The sequence below is a fragment of the Tenrec ecaudatus genome, chromosome 6, assembly GCF_050624435.1.
Source record: "Tenrec ecaudatus isolate mTenEca1 chromosome 6, mTenEca1.hap1, whole genome shotgun sequence".
In the NCBI taxonomy this organism is placed as follows: domain Eukaryota; kingdom Metazoa; phylum Chordata; class Mammalia; order Afrosoricida; family Tenrecidae; genus Tenrec; species Tenrec ecaudatus.
In genome coordinates, this window is record NC_134535.1 from 168,654,348 (window position 1) to 168,679,707 (window position 25,360).

Here is a 25,360-nt window from a genome sequence, read left to right on the forward strand (position 1 = left end):
CTAACACCCACAACTGTAGCCAGATTTTAAAAAACTGAGAACAACAAATGTTGGAAAGGGTTTGGTGAGTTAGGAACACTTATCCACTGCTTGTGGATCTGTAAATACGTACAGCCACTGTGGAATGTGATAGGGCAATACCTAAAACAGATGGCAAATGAACTACCGTATGATCCAACAATACCATTACTGGGCATGTACCCAAATAAATAAGAAACAGATCACAGATGTTTGCTCTCCATGTTCATTGCAGCACAGTTCACAATAGCAAGAAGCTAAATTCACATCAATAGAAGAGTGGATTAAAAAAACTCTGGTATATACACACAATGGAATACTACACATCCCTAAAAAACAATGAAACCATGAAACATCTCCAGTTGTGGAGGGATCTGGGAGACATCATGCTGAGTGAAGTTGTTCAAGCACAAACGGACAAATACTAGATGAGTACTAGATGATCCTGCGGTAGCATCAAGGAGCAGAAAGGGCACAAACTCAAGCTTGTAGGGCATCCAGTCTTCTGGCTGTGGACCAGACAGCCTGGTGATGAGCCAGACCAGTGCCCATGAACCACACATCACCTGCTCCAGGCATAGTGTAGGTCACTTGGCAGGAGGACTCCGCACGACAGCTGGCATCAAATGGTAGGGGGAGAAACGGGGGATGCTCTCTGTTGAGTGGTTGCCATGTGGATCTGTGGTGAGGTCCCTGGAGAGGGAGGCAAGCCGGTCAGAGGGACGGGGCTTACTGATGGAAGAGGGAGTGCTGGAGAGGGGAGAGGAGTGAGGGGAGAGGGAATGGTTATGTTTGGAGGCACCTAGGTGCATGTCTGTGGAGGGGAAGGGAGGGAGGGCTGACCTTCAGGTGGGGGGAGGTGAGACTGAGGATATTTTGGAAACATTAAGTGGGGAGTGTTTTCTGAGCATAGCAGGTGAGCAAAATTGAACTAGGGAGTATGGGGGTATCCCAGGAACCCAGGCCAGGTGTCGTAAAACTCAGGGACACCGATTCCTGAATCTTCGGGGTGCACAGCATACGCCAGAAGCTGCGTCAGTGAGACCCCATACAGGAACTCCACTGGGTGAACTGAACTCTACTTCAGACACACTTGTAACCTGAGGACTTTAGTTGGAAAACACATGGTGTCTGAGGAAGCAGAAGTCAGCTGTACCAAAAGTGGTGTACTGATGGTTGGCGGACAAACTAGGTCTTGCTCCATCAACACCCTGTGTGCTGTGTTAAGATTCGTATTATTCCAGCAATCCTGTGATATCATTCTGTTATATGTTGCATAAGCTTATTCATATTAGGGTGCATCTCAGAGGTGCGTCGCCACTGGGGTCACCCTTTTGAAGCTGTGTTATTTGTTTCTCTGTTTTTCAGTAAATGAAACCCAGGGTTATTGAGCTTATACGGAAAGCAAATATAATCAGGTTTGGGGGTGGGGAGGGAAGGGGGCAACATAGGGGTGTCAAAGATAAGAGGGAGATGATGTCAAGGAGTCCAAGAAGGAAAAGTATATTTAGAAACTGATAATCGAAGCAATTGTACAATTCTATCTGTGATTGAACTACGGAATGATAACTTATAAGTTACAGCAAATTAAAAACAAAAAGCATAGATCCAGGAATAGGTTTGGGGCTCACACTAAATCGCAGCTACAAATTAAGAACAATTAGTTCTTACATCATGGACCTGCTCAATAGTCGCCCTCAGAAAGGGAACATGGAAGATATGGTGCTACAGCCAAAAGTGGAGGAAAATTTAGATGGTGCCCGGCTATCAGATAAAATACCGTCTGGAATCTTAAAGGCTTGTCTCCAAACAAGCAGCCATCTAAATGAGATGTCAACTAAGTCCACATAGAAGAAGCACAGCATCATCAGTCATCAAAGGATTGGACTCCATATAATCTGAAGTTGAAGGTGGGATCAGTATCAGAGCCTGAATTGTGAGAATCGGTGTGCAGAAGGTGATGGTGGACAATGGAAGCCCAAGATTCATTTATAGGAAATAAAATGCCTCCAGAGAACTCCCCCTGTCTAAAACCGAGGCTCAACGTGGTCACTAAACAGAGCGCTTTGGAGAGAGAAGTACAGGATATCAAAGGCATCAATCTGACCTGAACAGTTATAAGTTTGTCAGTTGATCCCCCTGTGATGCAGGCTGGACCTCATTTGATTTGGTTTCCAACATTCCCAACCTTTTCTGTATTTTGGGGTTTTGTTTGTTCATATTAGTGTGCATCTCAGAAGTGTTATGTCAATGGAAGTTACCCTCTTGAGGCTGTGTTATATGCTTTCCCGTTTTTCAGTGTATGAAACCCAGGATTGATGAACCTATAGGGACAGCAAGTAAAACAAAGGGTTTGGGGGGGGGGGTACAGTGGTGGTGGTGGGATGAAAGGGAGATGATCTCTAGGAGTCCATTTAGACAAAGATTATTTTGAAACTGAATGTGGTAACAATTGTACAATCCTATCTGATGTGATTAAAATATGGAATAATATGACATATGTATTAAACCCCAATTTATAATAATTTAAAAACCAAGGCTTTCACGTGTAGGATTCAGGTCCCTGACTCAAGCCATGGTCTTCCCATTGGCCTCATCTGCATGTGAAAGCTGGACAATGAATAAGGAAGATTGAAGAAGAACTGATGTCCTGGAATCATGGCATTGGTGAAAAACATTTATAACTATACCATCAACGGTTGGGAGACCGAATAAGTCTGTCTTTGAATAAAACCAGTCAGAGTGCTTCTGAGAAGCAAGGCTGATGAGACTTCATCTCACCGGCTTTGCATGTTATCAGGGGAGGCGTGGAGAAGGACATTATGTTTGGTAACATAGCAGGCTAACAAAAGAACAGGCAGACTACCAACACGATGGATTGACACAGAGGCTGTAACAACAGGCTGAAACACAGCACCACTTGTGAAGCTGGCGTGGGACTGGGCGGTGTCCTGCTCTTTGGTGCATGGTGTGGCTGTGAGCTGGAATTGACATGACTGCACCTAACAGTAACAGCAGCAGCAGAGGTATTTTGAGTGCCCGTTCCGGTTCCTTGTACTTTTCCTTTCTTTTGCGATATCCTTCTATTTCCACTTGTTTGCAGTACTTTCCTGGGTGGTTTCCTTAGAAATAGATTGTGTTTAGGTGTTTTTCTGAGTTATTTGTGTAACCAGAAACGTATTTTCTTTGTCATCATTTGATGGAGTAGTGCATTCTTAGGTTTCTGATTGCTCTATAGATATCGTTTTGCTATTTTCTAACCTCTCGGGTTGGAGATGAGAAGGCAGATGTGAGCTTCTCTCTCCCTTACAAAGCGGCATGTTCTGTGTTCAACAGTGGTTGTTCCTTTTTCAATTTGTCTATTGAATTTTTAAGCATATACATCATTTCCCATCATTCCAGAAATCTCTTTTTGTGCTTTAATTTTTGCCCTATAACATCCCCTGAATTATTAAAGTTCTCTTTTATTTCTTCAACTAAATTTCTTCTTAGGCACCAATTACTTGATTATTTGGTAGCATGGCTCCTTCAAATTCTAGAATCCTTCAAAATAGTGAGCAAGCTTCCCTGAGTGCAAATGCTTCCATAGATGGAGTACTGAAGTTTATTGCCCAATAGTGACTCACTGCATTACAGTGGATTCCTATTCATAGTGACCCTATAGGACATGGTAGAGCAGCCCTTGTGGGTTTCTGACTGTACATCTTTACAGAAGAAGGAAGCCTCCTCTTTCTCCTGAAGAGTGGCTGGGAGTTTCAAACTGATGACCTTGTAGTCAGGAGCCCATTGTGTAACCCACTGTGCCACTAGGGCTCCTACTGGCCAATGGCAGAAGAGAGGAATCTATATAAGACAGTTGACCACTTTTGACCTAAGCAGGATAGGATGGATGGTCTTTGCCCCTCACATTACACGTACAGACAAGCCTCTTCCACAGCCTTTGAGTCTGCAAACAATGGTGGCCGGATCCTGTAACTTCTACCCCAGAAGTCAAGGCCCCACATGTCTTTGGGCTCTCCTCCAAACCTCAATAGCAGTTGATGGTTATCTGAGTAGCTTTGGAATCAGAAGGAAAGCAAGTCAGGACTGTGAGCCCCAAATCCCTTCACTCTGATTTTGAAGACTATAACGTTTATATCATGGCCCTAGAATATAAGAACAAAATATTGTCATAGTAACATACATACTGTTTTGTATAGAAGGCTATAGAACATATGATTGTTAGATATACATAATTAATTAGGGTGCATAATTAGAGTCATTATAGATCTTTCTTGATCTATTGAATATGAACCACGTTTTGTTTGTTTTAAGAAAGAACTTGGCTGTGAAATCCCATATATATTTAATCATTAAGGATTAAAGAGTAATTGTAATTCAGGTTAGGGATTGTAGTTTAAAGTAGCCTTATGAGAGAGCTTGCATGCTGGTTTCTGAACGATTTTCACTTAAATTTAGCTATTTAACTCTCAGTAAGCTAATTTGCAGGGTGGAACTATAACAGATCAGATTATTTTTTAAGCTTGTGTTCGGCCACCTTAGAACACCAGAGAGGTGCTAGGTCACGGGCGCCGTATTCCATTAACATGCAACATTTTAATCATCCCGCTCCAATAAATGTTTTAAAATAAATTCTACTTAGGAAAATGCCTGTGAGGCCAAATTCTGACCCGGGCTTGTTTGAGTGTGAAGCAAACAGTGGCCACAAGCCAAGGACGCCGCGTGCTCTCAGCCTGAAACACGAGCCTGGCTCCTGGGAGGCCAGAGAAGCCTAAACAAACATCTGGGTCCTTCTAGCTGCTTACTGCTTTCAGTCTGTAGCAGTCTCCTCTGGGTCCCTATATAAAAGCACAACACGTGGTGTGCTCTGGCTCAGAGGAGACCAGGAAGCTTTAAATTGAAAGCACCGGTTCCTTTAGGGACATTGCACTGCTTGGAGATCCTAACCAGCTGCTACTTTCTTTTATTTTTTTAATCATTTTATTGGGGGCTCTTACAACTCTGATTGCATACCATACATCAATTGTATCCAACATATTCATACTTATATGCCACCGTTCTTTTCTAAACATTTACTTTCCAATGGGTCCATGGGATCAGCTCTTTTCCCTCCCCCTCCCAGCACCCAACCCTCGTGGCCCCTGATAACTTGTTAATTATTTTCAAATCTCCCACCGACCGCTGTCTCCCTTCCCCTCTGGTTTCTGCGGTTCTTCCCCCTGGCTGGAGGTGTGGTTATGTGCCATTCATTCTGATTGGTACCCCCCCCCCACTCCGTCCACATCTTTACTCCCTTTTGGTGTCTATTCCCATTCCTGTTCCTGGGTTCTATGTGTTGTGAGTTTTATCTCTTGCCTATACCTATGTACATGGTCCTGTTTAGTCTAGATTGGGAGGCAGCACTGAGGTCGTGATAGCGGGGTGGTGAGGAGGCCTCCAGGGAACAGAGGTATATTGCTTGACCCATTAGTGCTCTACTGCACCCTGATTGACTCACCCCCTCCCTGGAACTGGGGATGTTCCATTGTCCATAGATGGGCTTTGAGTCTCTGCTCCAACCCCCCTCGATTCTCACCAATGTATTTTTGCTTGTTTGTTTACTGTTTGTTGTGAATCTTCTGGTGCCTGTTGCCCGGTCTCGATGAAACCTCATGATTGCATCAGCTGGTGGGCATCTTCTATGTGGGCATCTTCTATGTGTGCATCTTCTATGTGGGCTTGCTGTTTCACTGTTGGATGGCCCCTTGTTTAGCTTCAAGCCTTTAAGATCCCAGACACTGTATCTCTTAATAGCCGGGCACCATCCTCTGTCTTCACCACATCTGCCCAGCTGCTTCTTTCTAACAACCATCTTTTGCATCTCTACACTTTATTTCCATTAGCCCGCTTCTCCAATTCCCGCCCCCTCCTATTTAATTAGCACTAATGAGTGGCAAATATGTGGATAGGAAAGTCCACCTCTTGCAATAGCAGCCGTTGAGTTTTGATAACCAGCCACTTAAAATGACAAATTGATTCACAATCGGAGAGGAAAGCTGACCCCCCACCCCCCGCCCAGCAGGGACTCAGTATGTGGCATTCAGGTGTGCCTCTCTGGCCAGCAGTGTTTTCTCACGTGACTGTCAGTGACGTTAAGTGGAATGACTTTCCCCAGTTTACCCCAAGCCAACCGTCATATAGACCCTCCCTCAATGGCCTCGGGTCATCTACATGTCTATCTCTGTAGAATTTTCTTGGGGAAAGACACCCCTGCCTAGGCTCAGCAACATTTCTCAATATGCCTCAAGGACTTCTGAAACATGGCTGGGATTGTGCCTGTTTTAGGAGAATTTCAAGCAGATTCTGTGGGGTGAAGGGCGTAGTCTTAGACCTCATTTTGTAGAAACAATACCTAAAATATTTTCCAAAGAGTCTTTATCCAGGCAAGTAGGGTAACAAAAAAAATCAAAATAATCCCTACGTTATAATAAATGAAAAGAAAAAAAGAAATGGTTGCCTTTGAGCTGAATCTGACTCACGGCGGTCCTACGCATTGCCGAGTGGACCTGCTCTGCAGGGTTTTCAAAGTTGTGACTTTCCAGAAACAGACTGTCAGTCAAGGTGCTTCGGAATGGGCTTGAACTGCCAACCGACCTTTCAGAGGGCTTAGCCATTTGCACCACACATGACCTTTATACTATAACAATATGATAGAAGGCTGACAACGTGGATAAATAAATTACAATGGCTCCTTTCATGAGTTCATTGGAGGTTGTTTTTTTTTTTTTTCATTTTGTTTTTTGCTAACTGTACTGAAAACTTGCTGGAGGAAAATTCAAAGCAAATATTTCTCAATGGAGTTTATAGAGGAAGCAGCAGATAAAACGAACAAGCAATCAAATGAAAACACCACGTAGGCGTAAGGTTCACCACCTGTCTGCCAGTCTGCTGCACTGGCGTGGCAACCTGTGTGCTGCTGTGATGCTGGAAGAGTTCCCATCAGTATTTCAAATAACAGCGGGTCACCGATGATGGATAGGTTTAGCAGAATTTCTAGAGGAAGGCAGAGTAGGAAGAAAGGCCTGGTGACCTGCTTCTGAAAGTAGCCCAGGGAAACCTTATGAAATCACTGCAAAATATTGTGCCGCTTACTTGCTTTGGACACTTCACAAGGAAGGTGTATTGCTATGGGAAGATAAATCCTGGTGGGTGAAGTGGAAGGCCAACAAAGGCCTGGGAGGTCCTCGGTCAAGTGGATTGACACAGCGCTGTAACAACATGAGTGGTTGCTAGCAGGACACAGAGCCAGGCTGTGTTTGGTTATGTTGTACATAAGGCTGCCATAAGGTGTGGTCAACTCTGTGATAGCTAACAGTACCACACATGAGGGAGGACACACACACACATTTGCAAACATGTCCCTCTCTTAACTCTCCTACCACTGCCATAGCATTTGTCATCTCATTTTCTAAACAGTGATTTCATGGGAAAACATTTTGGACAGAGAAAGTAATCATTTTCTGTATAGATTGTGATAAGAGTTGTATGAGCCCCTAATAAAACGTTTAAAAAAAAAGAAAGTAATCATTTTCAACAAGCAAAATTCTCTGAACTTGGTCACACAGGGAAGAGTTGCAGAACTGCAATGACTTCATTTAACCTGGTAATCTGAATGAATTTACCTTTTAAAAACTAAGCTAAGCAATGTCTTTGATATCTCAAAAGAGATTCACTCAAGATATACCCAATATTAATCCCGCCTCCTTAACTTCATAAAGACACCTCATTCTCCACTGGGATTATAACTGCAGACACAGAGGTTCGAAATACTCATCATAATAAAATTATTGTGGCTTCGGTGAAAGTTTTTGGAGCACATTAGTTTCCCATTAAAAACTTTATACATTTTGTTTCATAACAACAGTTGGAATAGTTTCAAAATTATAGCTCTATTCCCACTTTCCCTTGGTTTCTCATATCCATCTGTCCATCTCTCCTTCCCCTTCCTGCATTCTGAAATTGTCTGGGGGCAAATGCTGCCCTTGTGAGGTCTCATGGTTCACTGTTCTGCACACTCCTCGTAGGTATTATTCTGAACCTCACAAATCTACTTACTGTTTGGATGACAGGTGATTTGCTGGTAGTGGGTCAGTCCCAGGTGTGAAGGGTGCCTGTGAGCCATAATCTGGGTGCTCCAGCAGTCTCTATCAGACTAGTAAGTCTGGCCTGTGTTGTGACTTTGACTTTTGTCCTTCCATCTTTTTGCTATTGATAATCACGCTGTGATGGAGATGAGCTGCCCTATGCCACCCACACTGTGGAGGAACTTGTATTATGATGCTGATCAGTGAGCCTGCTCCTGGTAACCAGGCACCATCGCATTCTGATTTCTGTTAGTGGAGGCTTGTGTGGTCTGTTTGCGTTTGGGGAAGTCTTTCTTGGAGCCATTGATTTTCTTCCTTCTTCTTTGCATCTGCTGGGAGGAAACTATTCATTGTACCTTAGAAGGCTGCAGTCAAGCATTTAAGATGAGAGCACTTCTCTTCAAAGTAGGATGCAGATAGACCATTGTCTTTGTGGACAGTGTTATGCCAATTGACCTTGATGTACTTACTCCTTGAGCCTTGTGGGCTTAAGCTGTCACACTCAGAGACGCCCACGCCAGGTTTCTGGTTATGGCTAAGACATTTTTGCACCTCTGCCCACTGTAGGCTCTACTATATCCATGGATATATTTGCAGCACATACAAATACTTACGTTGAATTATCCTCTGCCAAACCAACATGTGCTTGTGAATGTACTCTCACACCTGTCCGGTATACAAGTACACTAGGTATACACTCAGAGATTACTGTTTGCTTTTGCTATTGTAGGGTGTGTAGGCAATATTATTTATTGTGGTTGCCCCCCACTCGTGTTCACTGCCTTTCCCTTCACCCAAGGGAAATAATGTCTATTATCTAGTCATTTTCCCTTCCTCTCATCGCTCAGAAAGGAGAAAAAAAAAACAGGGACAAACTTAGGGGCCTTAATTTATGGCATAAATAGTCTATCAAACACGACCAAAGATTCACAAAGTATAGAAACTAAACTAGATGAGAGGAACCTCCTAGAAATTAAACATCTAGGCACATCAAAGGGAAACCTGCTGGCAGAGAGGTTATGTGTTTGGGCCACGATCCTCCAGATTCTCTGTTTGAACCACCACCCGCTCCTTGGGAGAAAACCTGGGCAGGACCTTCTAGTATTATAAAGAGTAACTGTCTCGGGAAATCACAGGGCAGTTCTAGTCTGTGTGAGTCAGCATCCACTTGATGGCAGTGATTTCGGTTTGCGTTTCTCATCCCTAGTCATGATCAAAGGGTGTTTCTTTCTACGTGCAAACCATTTCTCCACTCTTTATAACAGTGACCTTAAACAATATTTGTCCTTTGGGGAAGGACTTATTTCACTTAGCAGGTTGACTTTAAGGTTCATCCATGGTGTGAGATGTTTTGAACATTCATCATGATTCTTTAACGTTGTGTGGTGTTCCATGGGATGTATGTACCATAGTTTGTCAATGGGCCCTTTCATCTTTTTTGCTATTGTTAGCTATGTTGTGCACATGTCTATTATTATCTGGGCCCTTATTTGTCTAGGATATATACATAGTCATAAGACGTCTGGATCACCAAGATGTGAATGCAACATACCGATGTGGAGTAGGGAACTAGTGGAGAGGTCTGAGGGCTGCCCCAATCCCAACTATTGAATGGACACCTTCCCCTCCTCCAATAAGAATTTATTTCAGAAGATAGCATTGAATCTGCAGCTCCAGGAGAGGGACATATCTGATCAGAGCACACGGGTGCTGATGAAAGGGGAAGAGGAGAGAGTGGAGCACATCCTGGCCCACCAGGCCTTGAGGACGATGACCCCAATTAGAGCAGCCAGTCCATAGAGAAGACCACATGGACAGCCCCACTATGAGACATGATGCCCCTCACTGACCCATAGCTCTACAGAGGACAACATCGGAGACACAGTATGAGAATTGCACCCAATCTGATCCTGCCACACAGGCAAAACACTAAGGGGGTGCAACAAAACAGCAAGGGAATGGGGGCGGCAAGGTCCCCAGGGAATGCTGAAGGTGGACTTTGGGGCCAGGGCATGGTGTCCCAATAGACTGGACTGGAAAACACTCCTAAAGGCCAACAAATGATCCTTGAAATAACTACAAGCTTTTCTTTCTTGTTGTGTTTTTTTTTATCATTGGTTTGTTGTTGTTTTGTTGTATATTGTTGCTTGGTTGTGTTCTGTCTTGTTTTTGTGCATGTTATTAGCTCTGCAGATCTGTCTAAATAAGATAGGCTGAATGAACAATTGGAGGAGATAACAATGGGACCAATAGTTCCATGGGGACATGGGAAATGGGGAGGTGGGGGGAAAGATAATGGTGTTAATAAACCCAGGGACAAGGGAACAACAAGTGATCCAAATTGGTGGTGAGGAGGGTGTGGGAGGCCTGGTAGAGCATGATCAAGGGTAATATAATGAAGAGGAATTGCTGAAACCCAGGTGGGGACTGAACATGATAGTGGGACAGGAGGAAAGTCAAGGGAAATAAAGGAAAGAGCTGGGAGGCAAAGGGCATTTATAGAGGTCTAGATAAAGATATGTATATATGCAAATATATTTATATATGTAGATGGGGAGATAGATCTATGTGCCTACATTTATATGTTTAGTATTAAGGTACCAGAAGGACATTGGGCCTCCACTCAAGTACTCCCTCAATGCAAGAATACTTTCTTCTATTAAATTGGTATTCTGTGATCCTCACCTTCCCGACATGATTGCTGAAGACAAAGTGGGTGCATAAGCAAATGTGGTGAAGGAAGCTGATGATGCCTGGCTATAAAAAGAGATAGTGTCTGGGGCTTAAAGGCTTGAAGGTAAACAAGCGGCCATCTAGCTCAGAAGCAACAAAGCCCACATGGAAGAAGCACACCAGCATGTGTGATCATGAGGTGCCGAAGGGATCAGTTATTAGGCATCAAAAAATCATAACATTATCTGGTCACCTCCATGATAGGATAGCTGAAGACAAATGGGTGCATAAGCAAATGTGGTAAAGAAAGCTGATGGTGCCCAGCTATCAAAGATATAGTGCCTGGGGTCTTAAAGGCTTGAAGATAAATAAGCAGCCATCTAGCTCAGAAGCAACAAAGCCCACATGGAAGAAGCACACCAGCCTGTGCAATCACGAGGTGTAGAAGGGATCAGGTATCAGGCATCATCAGAACAAAAAATTTTACCATAATGAATGAGGCGGGTAGTGCGGAGTGGAGACCCAAAGCCCATTTGTAGGCCACTGGAAATCCCCTTGCAGAGGGGTCTCAGGGAGGAGACGAGCTAGACAGGGTGCAATGTAGCAACGATGAAAAATACAACTTTCCTCTAGTTCCTAAATGGTTCCTCACTCCCCCCGCCCACACTGTCAAGTCTGGCTAGACCAGAGGATGTACTCTGGTACTGATAGGAACTGGAAACACAGGGAATCCAGGGCGGATGATCTCTTCAGGACCAGTGGTGTGAGTGGCGATACTGGGAATGTAGAGGGAGAGTGGGTTGGAAAGGGGGAACCGATTACAAGGATCTACATGAGACCTCCTCTCTGGGGGACAGACAACAGAAATATGGGTGAAGGGAGACATCGGACAGGACAAGATATGACAAAATAATAATTTATAAATTATCAAGGGTTCATGAGAGAGGAGGGAGCAGGGAGGGAGAGGAAAAATGAGGAGCTGATGCCAGGGGCTTAAGTGGAGAGCAAATGTTTTGAGAATGAAGAGGGCAATGAATGTACAAATGTGCTTTACACTACTGATGTATGTATGGATTGTGATAAGAGTTGTATGATACCCTAATAAAACAATTTTAAAAAAAAGACTTGTGGATCACATGCTTTTTTTCTCTTTCTTTCACTTTTTAAGGATACAGCATGCCATTCTTGCAGTGGGTGCATCACTTGGCCATCCTACCATTACTATATGAGAGCTCCAGCCTCTCTATACCCTAGTCATTTTCATTTTCTGTTCTTAAGATCACTGCTACTATTTCTGGAGTGAGATGAGGTCTTATTATTGTTTTAATTTGTCTCTCTCTGCTAGCTAATGGCTGTAAAGATCTCTTCATGTATTTGCTGGTCATCTGAATGTCCTCTTTGATTAAGCAAGTGCCTACTCATGTTCTTTGCCTATTTGAAAATTGCATTCTTTGTCTTTTTGTTAAGGTTTTGGGGTTTTCTATACCTTTTAGACATTCGTCCTTTGGCACACATGCCATTGCCAGAAATATTTTCCCAGTCTGTGGGTTCTCTTTTTATTGTTTTGAAGAAATCTCTTGATGTGCGCCCCCACCCCACCCCACCCACGTTTGTGGAGTTAATTCCTACTCATAGCAACCCTGTAGGACAAGGTAGACCTACCCTGTGGGTTTCTGAGAATGTAACTCTTTACAGGAGTAGAAAGCCTCATCTTTCTCCCTCAGAGTGGCTGGTGGTTTTAAACTTTGGACCTTGAGAATCTCGGCCCAATGAATAACCACTATGCCATCAGGGGCCCTCTTGATGTGTACAGATGTTTAAATTAGACCCTCTAACTTTGCCCCTATTTTTTAATGATCTTTGTCATTTTAGGTTTTATATTTATGTCTTTGGTCCATTTTGAGTTAGTTTTCTTATATGGTGGGAGGTATGAATTCCTTTTCTGCAAATGAGTATCAAGTTTTGCCAGCACTGTTTGTTAAAGAAACCATTCCCTATTTAATGGATTTGGGCCCTTTGAAAGGTTTTAATTTTGATGAAGTCCCATCTGTTCTGTCTTTTGATACTTATGCTTTTAGTCCCATATCTATGAATCTGTTGTCAAAAAAAACACAAACAAACAAAAATCCTGAAGCATTACCCTTGTATTTCTTTCTAAGAGTTTGATGGGTACAGTTCTTATCTTTAGATCCTTGATGCAGACTGAGTTAGGAGTCTGAAATAAGAAGGAGTTGGAAATAAGAGTGGTGTGGGCAATCCCTCTCTCCTCTCCGGAATTCAGTCCCTTGCTCCCTGGGTAGTAGTGTTGTTGGTGCTTGCGGCCTTCAGGTTGCAGAAATAATTTTTGTCAGACAAAGTATTTAAGTGCATAAAACTCACATGACAACAAAGCAAGTTGGCTCTCCTTTGACGTTGCATTTCTTTTCATTTGCTGTAACTCACAATGAACCCAAACAATTTTAATGTTATTTAGCTCTGAAACAATTTACAGTTAGCTCAAACTACAGAGCCAGTCTGGCTGTAAGGAGCATGGATCAGAGTCTGACAGATCTGAGTCCAATCTCTAGCTTTACAAAGTACAAAACCTCTTTCCGCTTCAGTGTCCCTGTAGGTGAAATACAGCCCATAGCACCGACCGCATTTCTGTGGTCGGATTAAACAAGGTGAGGTCAGGCGTTAGCCTTTGCTGGCCTCGGTGACGGTTGAGGAGCTTAACCAGTGGGAATCAAGGAACCACCATGGGGGAGAGACAGCACAACTGTACTCACCCACAGCATAGAATTTACAGGGAAAACAAAGGACTCATTTGCCAATGACTCTGAAACACCTCATCCACTGCGTTGCAACCTTTCAGCAACAAACAAACCACCCCATTATAAAATATTGTTAAACCAATGAACAGATGAGTTTGCAGAGAGGATTTTTTGAGAAGATTGTTGAGGAAACTTCTTTGAGGAGGGTTGCCACGATGCTTTGAGTTCCCATTCTGCTCTTTGTGGGGAGGGAGTGGAGGTGTGATGTTTAACCCTCAATTCAACGGTAGGGTGGTGGGGAATGTGTTTCAATGAGCTCCCTTGGAGAACATGGAACTGTGTCCAGCGGTTGGGAAATATAGAGGTTTGTGCCAGACCCACTAACCTCAGTTAAAGTTGACTGTGGCCTTCCCAGCCCCAGAGATCAGAAAGCCACTGGGTTTGGGTTGATCTGCATTCCTAGTGGTTGGATGGTTGGTGCCAGAGATGCTGGGCTGTTTCTTGGGAACAGGATGGTGGGGCTGGCAGGGGAGAATTGGCTCCTAAATGGTATTTTGAGTGAAAAGGGAGAAGACACCAGAGAAGGCAATTCGAGGTGTGCCGGGACCTGTGAAGAGGATCGGAAAGCACCGTGGCGACAAAGAATTGGTTTTCATTCGTTTCCAGACCAAATCATTAAGTCTCAGAGCTCAAACGCCATCCAGCCCAGTCTAACTTATCCAGGGTCCAAGTCTGACCCCGAACCTTCCGGGGGTTCCAGTAGACAGAGCAAGCAGCAACCTGTTGGGGGAGGAAGAGAGGAGCTGGACAGGCAGGATGGCGAAAAAGCAGTCTAGATTTGCCAAATCAATCCACAGTTCGGTTCAGACCTGTGCTGCTCAGTGGGGCAGTCACCTTTGTGGCCACTGAGCATTTGAAATACGACTCTTCCAAATCGAGATGTACTTCAAGGGGAACGTGCACACGGAATTTCAAAGACTTAGTAAGGAAAAAGAATGTAAAGCCCCTCACTAATAATTTTGTAATAAGATGCTGAAATAATGAGAGGTTGGCTGTATCTTCTTTTTAAAAAACTTGTGACTACTAGAATGTTTAAACCACACATGTGGCTCCCATTTGTGGCCTCATTCTATTTCGATTGGAGTCTGTTTAAGCCTTGCGGTGCTTTCTTCAGTTTAGAATTGTGTGATTCTCAAGCAGGCTTCATCACAAGCTTCAGGTCTTGTGCACAATATGGGGTTCTCAGCAAGACTGATTCTCTCAACAGCGTGCTGAACATGGCCTCGCCAGATGATAAACTCAGGGGACAATGTCATGACAAACTCCAGCAGCACTTGTGTTCTCCCTGACTCTCTGCCCATCTGCTGCCCACTGCTGACCCAAGTCCGATCTCCTACAGCTCACAAAATGTTGCCACTGCACAAGCAAGGACAAAGGGAAGTGGAAATAGCATGCTGCCACACACGGATGAGCGACAGAACGAACCTCTAACACATCGTGGCACACTGGAAATCATTTGTCCTTATTCAAATACCTGATTTTTTAAAAATCACGGGAAGCAAAGGCGAACTTTCTGGAGCTTAGTCATGTCATATGAAGGCTTGCAGAGCTTCTGGAGGGGTGGGAGTGGGGATGGGTGTGGGGACACAAACAGTTAAGTACTCAACTATCAGCCAAGAGGTTGGAGGTTTGAACCCACCCGGAAGTGCCTCTGGGGATGGACTTAGTGACCTGCATCCAGAAGAGTCACCCACGGAGCACGTCAACTCCATGCACAGGTGACTCCGGGAAGCAGGAAGGACTCACTGGCAGCTAGCACCAGCATCAGGCCCTGGAAGGTCAATGCTAAGGAAGGGACTTCAAGGTGAAAGCAAGTCTTTCTGTCTCCTTGCATGTCCTTCCTATGGTGTGTCCATGGTTGTAGGATGCCTTGGGCCCGAGGAGAGCTGCTCAGAACATGCCCCTCTCACAGTAGGATGCCCAGTGAAAGGTCTTGGTGAATAATACTGTGTCAAAGCGCCATAAGATGGCACGATTGTCAAGGCAGCATTGCTTTAAAATGAGATGGTTTTCTCAGAAAGCCCAGTAAGGAGTCTGGTCCTCCCCTAGCCTTTGAGAAGGGCAGAAAGGCAGCTTTCTCTCTTCATGGTTTCTTACAACGTAAGGTTAACTTCGTTTTATACCTAGCTGATTACATCTTGCAGTGACCTAAAGGCGTGTTTCAAGCTTCAATATTGACAATAAATGACCAACATAAGTTGACATGCATAGAGTACAAAAAAAAAAAAAGTTTTGCAGTTTCCAGTAATGAAAGTGAAAATTATACTCTAAGTCCTTTTGACTTTATCAACAGAGGGTATGAAAGATTGATCAAAAGCATGGGAGATAATCCACAATTTTAAATGTACCCATCCCCCAATTCCAAAAGTCCACCAACAACTGATTAGATAAATATATTGTGGTATAGATTTACCCAAATCAAACACCAAACTCACTGCCGTCAAGTCAGTTCTGTCTCACAGCGACCCCATAGGGCAGAGCAGAGCTGCCCCTGTGAGTTTCCAAGACTGTAACTCTCTCTGAAAGTAGAATAGCCTCATCTTTCTCCCGAGGAGTGGGCTGGTGGTTTTGAACTGCGGACTTTGCAGTGAATTATTATTCAGCCATCAAAAGAAATGGAAATATTGACTCATTAAAATTTGTAAACATTATGTTAAGAGAAAGCAGTCCCTGTGTGATGCAAAAGCTTAGTTAATAAGCTTAGTTAGTTGACTAAAGAGTGGCCGGGTCCAGTCCATCCAAAGGTGCGTCTGTACAGGAAAGGCAGGGTCGATGGTTAATGGTTTCCTTTAATCTACCAGTTATTAGAAAAATGAGTTGTACCTCATTCTTCTGAAAAATGAGTTGTACCTCATTCAGAATGGGTGTTAGAGTTCTTCAGGGATTAATATGCTTAGCTACTAACTATCATTCATTATGGGTTGCAAAATAGGGCATATTTAATTCTACTATTCCTTTTTGTTGTTGTTGCTTATTATCTGTAAGATTCCTATAAAGCAATATTTCCCCCTCAACAACTATTTGGTTATTTTGAGGAATAGTTTGTGTAGGAAAAAACAGGGAAAATGCATTACGTAGCTGCATTGTATGAAGAAATATGGTATTCTATTACTATAAAATGTCATTTACAGGAAAAATGACATTTCACCTACAGGAGAAATGTCAAAGGAAACTTTCAAGCTTTAAATATAGCCGGAAAATATGTATTTGTGGGGCAAACTACCATCAAGAAAGAAGGGTCAGGAAGTGAACTAGTTCTTTGGACCTGAAGCCTCTGTGCTGAGAACCTCTTAGACCCAGGGGAGATTTATGTGAAGTCAAATGTAAATCTCCAACAAATGCTGAGCCCACAGACATTGAAAAGGGATTAAGACCTTCCTCCAGAGTCAACACACACATACAGAAAGCCTTCCCTTAAATTCAGTTGTGTTGGTTACATAATCTGGTATCAATTTGGGACTTGAGAGGATTATGAGTAAAGGGGTGGAGTCTAGTCTGTCATTCATTATATAGCCAATGAACCTCTCTGTGGGCATGCCTGCTCCTCGGCTGACCTCCAAGACACATGGCGCTATGCCCTGGAGAAGCCACATGGAATTACTCGGATACAACCCGGCCTCTGGAGCCAGAGCAGCCAAGTAGAGACCCCTGCTAGCTCTGCCAGCGCTGAGATGCTTACAACACCCCTGGGTCCAGACGACTTCCCACCCACTGGCCTGTGATCTTCCTGCATTCGGCGTCATTGCCTGTGTTTTGTGAGTCTGAAGAGGACTTTATAGATTGGTATCAGACATATAGGCTAATATTGGACTTATGGACTGGGCTGGGATGGTTTCTCTATGCCCATTTGCTCTTATACAGAAACCTCTTCCTTATACACATATGCATGTTTATGAATTTGTTTTTCTAGTCTACCTGGACTAATACACCAGTATTCTGAATCCAAACTTCTAGCCTTCTAAACTATGAGAGAATTCACGTCTATTTGTTAAAGAAAAACCAGTATATGAGTAAAAAATATTACAAGTATCACCCCTATCCATTTTCTAATGCTGAATGCAATTAATGACACTGAATTGTAAATGGTCAAAGGCAAATATTTGACTATACACATTCCAATATTTTAAGTGTACTATAAAACGTGGTATCCATGAAAACAATTCTGTGGGTAAATCTGGGAAAGGCACCCTTTGCATAGGAAAGCAGGATAAATGCTTGACAGTTTCCCTACACTTACCAGTTCTTAGAAAAATGACTGGTACCTTATGATACCTTAAAAGGCAGTGAATTTTGCCCAATCTCCTTCTTTCCCTTACCCTTCACCAAAGTGAAACCCTAATAAATATCTTGCACCCAAATGTAGCTTCAGGGTCCACCCCGGGAGTGCCCAAACTCTGACATCCTACTGCAAGCTCAGTTAGGGTCTCACCCCTAGCCCACCCCACATATCATCCTCCTCCAGGGGGAGTTTAAGGGTAGAGCTTGCAGTGAGGATGTGCTAAGAGACTGGGGAATAGACCTGCTGGTAAATGCCTCATCCCCTCCCTGTTACACCGCATACAAACTTGACATCAAGACGTTTGAGCCAGTGAGCTGCTGGTATGGCTCTCTGCTCAGAACCAGAAGAGGTCATCTGGGAGCTGGCCACTAGAAACTTCCTTGCAGTTTGCTCGAAAGCAAAGACCTCTCCAAGTGCCAAATGGGTTGAATCCACTCTCTGGCCTTTGGTCACCTGAGAGGACAGTTCTCTGTGTGCCCTGTCCCTAATCTTTCTGCCCTGACTCAACTCTTCCCAGTGTCCTTGAAGACCAGACCGGAGTGTCTCCAGAGAGCCGATTGCCAGAAAGGGTCTATGCTAGACCCTCCATTGTATGTGTTTCCCGGTCTTCCTTCACCTTCCCCCATTGTAACTTGGACTTTAGCATGTTTTCTGAAGCCTTCCTTGAGACAAGAAGACCTAATAAATGCATTTAGGGGCGATCCAATGAAATGTTTACACATCTCTGTTATAATGCCTCTTTGAGAGTGGTAGCAAGAGAGGGATCAGATCGTGGAAAATCACACTGCCGCTAGTCTCGCCTCTCTCCAGGAGCTCACATTTCCTGCTAGTGTAAGTGTGGGCCTCTGGCGAAGAGCTGCCTTATGCACTACTCCGATGCCAACCACCAATGTTTATTTTAAAATACAGAACGTGGCCACAGAGGAATGGGGAAATTGGCATCAGTTCCCCTTCCACCAGATCACTCGCCCGTTGATATTTATCTCCTTATCGGAAAAGTGAAGAAGCTCCCCCGTCGGCAGTAACAAGAAGGAAGGCCCGCCAATGGTACTTTCCAGGGGAACCAGCAAGGCAAAAGACAATCTAGAGCCAGGACCTGGAGTTACTGAGGGTGCAAAGGGGTCAATGGTCTATTTGCCACAAGGTTGGGGTTGAAACCCACCCAGAGAAGCCTCGGAAGACAAGCCTGGCAATCTGCTTCTGGAATAACATAGCCCTGAAAGTCCCATGCAGCACAATTCTAGACTGGTCGCTGCCAACTGGAATCCACTCTAACACAGTGGTTCTCAACCTTCCTCTTGTCTCGACCCTTTCATACAGTTCCTCATGTGATGGTGACCCCCCCACCCATAAAATTATCTTCGTGGCTACTTTATTATTGTCATTTTGCTCCTGTTATGAAGCGAGCGACCCCTGTGACAGGGTCGTTCAACCCCCACCCCACCCCAAGGGGTCGCGACCCACAGGTTGAGAACCGCTGTGTCTAGGAAGTACCAGCAGCAGCGTAGCTGGAGCCTGCTGGCTAGAGGCTGCCCTGCATCTATGGCGGACAATTGGGAAGGTCCTTGGATCTGTGCTGACCCCAAGGAGGTTCTGGGAGAGGACGCACAAGGCCCTCGCAGCATGTGAAATACAAAATCTTTGTTGTTTTTCCATGCTGCCTAATTGAGATAATTTCGTTTGAAGTTACAGCTCCTGGCTCAACTGTCAGAGGCCTGCTGTGGCTTCTTGACTCAGTGCCCACGCCGCCCAGGCGTTCTGCCTGTGTGACTGCGCAGTGTTCTCGGGAGCTGTCAGGCCTCTGCAGCCGTGTAAGAGCAGCTGCACGTGCGCGGCATTCATACCCCAAACAGCAATATTTCACAGACCCAGACAAGACGCTTTCCCCAAAGGCCCCAAGTTTAAAGTTTAAGTCCGGGACTTTCTAGGTTGGCGTGGTCTGAGGCTCCTCTAAGGGAACGGAGGGCCAATCAGCTCACTCCTTCCAATCTCTCTGTGTGCCCTGTGACCTTTCTGTTCACACTGACTTCCAGGGTGAGTTGTGGAATTAAATCATCAGGGCCGCCCGGGTGGCCCCAGCCCTACTCAATGCACATACTTCTGAGGAGTGGAGAAAGCTCTGAGAGTTCAAGAGGCTGAGTGTTACCGCCTGTCCCCAAAGCTTTTCCTGAACACTGCCCACCCCCCGGGGGCCCGGGTGTAGTATGAAGAGCTTCACCCAGGAGCCACTGAGCAGCTGAGCGAACCCAGAGACCCAGATCTTACCCTGTAAGCGGCCAAAGTCAATTTTGTCCTTTATCTCCCTGGTCTAAATAGTCTGGGGCGCTCTCTGGGGGTTTCTACATTGTCACAGGAGGTCTCTGGGACTGGAAATGGACGAATGAACACAGACCTAGAAAACAATCACAGTCTTTCCAGGGAACCGCAGAGTCTGCTGGGACCCAGTTCATCCACCTGTGAAACAGAGATAAGAACAATTCCAGTTTCCTAGGGTGGCTACTTTGATAAGCAAGGAACACGGGGCGCATCTAGTACAGTTACACGCAATGAACTTTTATGAATCACCGTTTTGCTATCGTCAATATCACTCTTACTCGGCATTTGTAAATGACAGTGGTTTCAACTCATAGTAGTTGCTAGCTAAGCCTTGCTAAAACCTTGGTTAAGCCTGTCGATATTGGAGAGGTTAGACGCACATCTATCATTCTATTTCTTAGTTTTCAGATAGCCAGAAAAGCCACACACTGGGACAAATGATTTTGAAATTTCATGTAGCAAGAACTATTATGACATATACATTCACTGCCATCAAGTCAATTATGACTCATCGTGACCGGATAAGACAGAGTAGAGCTGCTTCTTTGGGTGTCAGAGACTTTAAATACGTAGGACAATAGACAGCCTCATCTTTTTACCTCGGAGTGGCTGGTGGGTTTGAACTGCAGACCTTGTGGCTAGCAGCTCAGTGTTATCGTGTCACCCGGGGCTCCTTATAATGAATTATAAATGTTAACATTTCAGACCCATGCAAACAACCAAATCAAGGCTGGAGGAGGGAATGGCCTTAGAGCTCACATGATGAGCACCCAGTTTGCAGCAGCCTCGGTAGGACAGTGAACGTACAACACCCATGTGCAGGGTCTCCGTCGGACTAAGCCGCTGACGACTCCATTCTGACCACTGATTGACCTGGGGGGGTGACTAGCTTTGCTGTCAGACAGAGCACATTGCAAAGTAGACTAGTGCACACGTAGGTGGGTCAACATTCAAAACTTTAACATTTGTTCTCCTTTTTGGCTCATTTACATTTTATTCTAGTTTTTATTTTCTGCTTTCTTTTCATTAGAAGTGTTTGTCTGTTTGGATTGCTATTTTTGTTGTTTGGTGTTGTTGCTTTCATATGTTTTTCTTTCAATGAAATCCAAGAGAGATAAATCTACAAAGATAGCAATCAGATTAGTAGTTTCTTGGGGTTATGTCGGGGGAAGTGGGGAGGAAGTGGGGAGCTGCCAATCATGAGCACAGGAAAGAAGATGATCTAAACTTGATTGTGGTGATGATTGTACGGCTCTTGATGCTTACGTCATTGAATTGTATGCTATGCGCATTCTGTGTCAGCAAACCGGTTAAATGTAAACAAGGGAAGATACAGACCAACAGGGGAAATGAAACTGAGTGTGGTAATAAGTGGTATACAGCAATGATGGCCATAAGGATAAAACTGGGGTGCAAATTTGCATCCAAGTTTTCTGGCAATCAAAAAAAATTTTAAGTAATATAATTAGATAGTTATCTACATCAGGGAACCCAGGACAGATGAACCCCTCATGATCAGTGGTGAGAGTGGTGATATCAAGAGGGTGGAGGGAGGGTGAGGGAGAAAGGGGGAACAGATGACAAGGTCTACATATAACCTCCTCCCTGGAGGACGGACAGTGGAGAACTGGGTGAGGGAGACTTCGGATGGTTTAAGAGATGATAACATAATAATTATTTCGAAATTATCAGGGGTTCACGGAGAGGGGGAGCGGGGAGGGAGGGGAAAAATGAGGAGCTGATACCAAGGGCTCAAATAGAAAGCAGATGTTTTGAGAATGATGATGGCAACATACGTACGAATATGCTGGACACAAATGATGTATGTACGGATTGTGAAAAGAGTTGTATGAGCCCCTAATAAAATGATAGATTAAAAAAAGAATTAACCCAAGAAACTGAAATTTCAGCTGTAAATAAGTAAATAAATATAAATCTTTGTGGCAAAAAAAAGTTATGCTAATTTTTCAGGGGACTGGGGAAGCAAGAAACAAACATTTACACAAAAAGTCTTTTAAAAGAAGTGGGTACATATTAAATTTTTTCCCTTTGGCCTGGCCCGTCATCTGGGGATGGTGAGAACTGCTATGGCTAAGGCCTTCATCTCACCTGTGCGGTGAATGCAGGAGCTGACCTAGGAGGGTCAAAGTCAGCAAAGGCCGTTCTGTGGAGGCACAAACCAAGCATTCCGGTTTCACGTCTCTTTATTGATTTAGCTTTGTCCAGATCACAACCCAGAACTTGCAGAGGCAAGAGGGATTGATGCTCATCAAACTTTCATCCAAGTCATCATTCTCTCCATTGTTTTGACAAACAACCAAGCAAAATGATAGCATCAGACCATCTGAGATTATATTTATTTTTCTAAAGGACTGGATTGGATTATAGTTTAATTTTCTGGGATTGAAACTGAAATGAGATAATAAATGATGAATGTTACCTTTTAAAATAATTTCTTTTAAACATTCTAGCTTTCTATCTACCCTTTCATGAGATTCATTTTTTTAAGATCATTTTATAGGGGACTCTTACATCTCTTATAACAATCCACACATCAATTGCATCAAGCATATTTGTACATATGTTGCCATCACAACTTTTTTAAAAAAATTTATTTTAACAACTTATTGGGGCTCATACAATTCTTTTCACAGTTCATACATATACATACATCAATTGTATAAAGCACATCTGTACAGTCTTTGCCCTAATCATTTTTTTCTTTTCTTCTTTTACATTTTATTAGGGACTCATACAACTCTTACCACAATCCATACATATACATACATCAATTGTATAAAGCACATTCATACATTCCCTGCCCCAATCATTCTCAAGGCATTTGCTCTCCACTTAAGCCCCTTGCATCAGGTCCTCTTTTTTTTTTCTCCCCTCCCTCCCCATTCCCCCCTCCCTCATGTGCCCTTGGTAATTTATACATCGTTATTTTGTCATATCTTGCCCTATCCGGAGTCTCCCTTCCCCCCTTCTCTGCTGTCCCTCTCCCAGGGAAGAGGTCACATGTGGATCCTTGTAATCAGTTCCCCCTTTCCAACCCACTCACCCTCCACTCTCCCAGCATCGTCCCTCACACCCTTGGTCCTGAAGGTATCATCCACCCTGGATTCCCTGTACCTCCAACCCTCATATGCACCAGTGTACAGCCTCTGTCCTATCCAGCCCTGCAAGGTAGAATTCGGATCATGGTAGTTGGGGGGAGGAAGCATCCATGATCTGGGGGAAAGCTGTGTTCTTCATCGATACTACCTCACACCCTAATTAACCCATCTCCTCTCCTAGACCCCTCTATGAGGGGATCTCCATTGGTCGACACTTGGGCCTTGGGTCTCCACTCTGCACTTCCCCCTTCATTTAATATGATATATATATACATATATATATACATATATACAGATACACATATATACACATACATACACACACTTATATCTTTTTTTTTTTGCATGATGCCTTATACCTGGTCCCTTGGGCACCTCGTGATCGCACTGGCCGGTGTGCTTCTTCCATGTGGGCTTATTTGCTTCTGAGCTAGATGGCCGCTTGTTCACCTTCAAGCCTTTAAGATCCCAGACACTATCTCTTTTGATAGCCGGGCACCATCAGCTTTCTTCACCACATTTGCTTATGCACCCATTTGTCTTCAGCGATCCTATCATGGAGGTGTGCAGTCAATGATATGATTTTTTGTTCTTTGATGCCTGGTAACTGATCCCTTTGGGACCACTCGATCACACAGGCTGGTGTGTTTTTCCATGTGGACTTTGTTGCTTCTGAGCTAGATGGCCGCTTTTTTATCTTCAAGCCTTTAAGACCCCAGTCACTATCTCTTTTGATAGCCGGGCACCATCAGCTTTCTTCACCACATTTACTTGTTCACCCACTTTGGCTCCAGCCGTTGTGTCGGGAGAGTGAGCATCATAGAGCTCCAATTTAATAAAAGAAGGTATTCATGCATTGAGGGAGTGTTTGAGTAGAGGCCCAAGGTCCTTCCGCCACCTTAATACTTGACCTATAAATATAGACACATAGATCTATTTCCCCATCCTCCTATATATATTTGCATGTACATGTCTTTGTCTAGACCTCCATGAATGCCCTTTGACTCCTAGCTCTTTCCTCTATCTCCCTTGACTTTCCTCCTGCCCTACTACCATGCTTCATCGCCACCTGGGCTAGAGTATACCTCTTCTCTAAGCAACCTTACCCTTGATCATTTCCCACCAGATCTGCCACTCCCCTTTCTCTACCATTTGGGGTCCCATGTTTTTCCCTTGTCCCTGGGTTTGTTAACACCACTTCCTTACCCCCCCTACCCCCCCACCCCAAGTCCCCCCAGAACTGTCGGTCCCGTTGTTTTTCCTCCAGATAGTTCATCCAGCCTGTCCTATTCAGACAGACCTGTGGAGTCACTAACATGCACGAAAACTAGACAGAGGAAAACAAAGCAACAGTATACAACCAGACAACAAAACAACAAAAACAAACCACTGACAAAGAACAGAACAAAACAGTTCACAAGAGAAAAGCTTGTAGTTAGTTCAGGGATCGTTTGCTGGCCCTTAGGAGCGTTTTCCAGTCCAGTCTGTTGGGGCACCACGGCCTGGCCCCAAAGTCCACTTTCAGCATTCCCTGGGGACCTTGCCACTCCATTCCCTTGCTGTTCCGCTGCACTCCCCCAGTGATTTGCCTCGGTGGCCATCACAACTTTATAAATATTTACACTCTATTTGAACCCTTGGTATCAGCTCTTTTTACCATCCCACCCTTGTGACCCCTAGGTAAACTATAAATTATTATTATTTTCATATCTTACACCAACCCTAGTCTCCCTCCACCCCCACATGGGTTCTTTGCCCTTCCCTCCTGGCATTGTTATTCCCATTTCTGTTCCCGAGGGGTTTTTCTGTGTACATGCTTTGGCCTAGCCTTCAGTGAAATGCAGGACTGGGGTCATGATAGTGGGTGGTGAGGAAGCCTCAAGGAACTCTGAGATTCTGCTGATGATATTTTCTTAGAACTATGTGCTAGAAAAAATTGGCATGCTGGTATGCTCGTGAGAAGCCCTGGTAATGCGGTGGTTAAGCATGGAGTTGAGAACGGAAGTGTTCACAGTTCCA